Raw genomic sequence first — 206 nt, forward strand, 5'->3', positions numbered from 1 at the left:
GGAGAGCGGCAGCCCCGGGGGGGCAGGGGTTGCCCCTACAGAGCGCCCCCGGCGCCGACAGACGGCCGCCTGGGCGGGGAGGCCCCGGGGGGCGACGTCAGGGCGACGCCAGGGTGACGCCAAAGGCGACGGCGCCCCGCGAGCCGCGGCGCCTCCAGCTCCCGGCCTGCCCCCCCCCGGAGCCGCCCGCCGCGAGGCACGCCGGG

This window comes from Haliaeetus leucocephalus, unplaced genomic scaffold (assembly GCF_000737465.1).
Source record: "Haliaeetus leucocephalus isolate CR32 unplaced genomic scaffold, Haliaeetus_leucocephalus-4.0 Scaffold450, whole genome shotgun sequence".
NCBI classification, from domain to species: Eukaryota; Metazoa; Chordata; class Aves; order Accipitriformes; family Accipitridae; genus Haliaeetus; species Haliaeetus leucocephalus.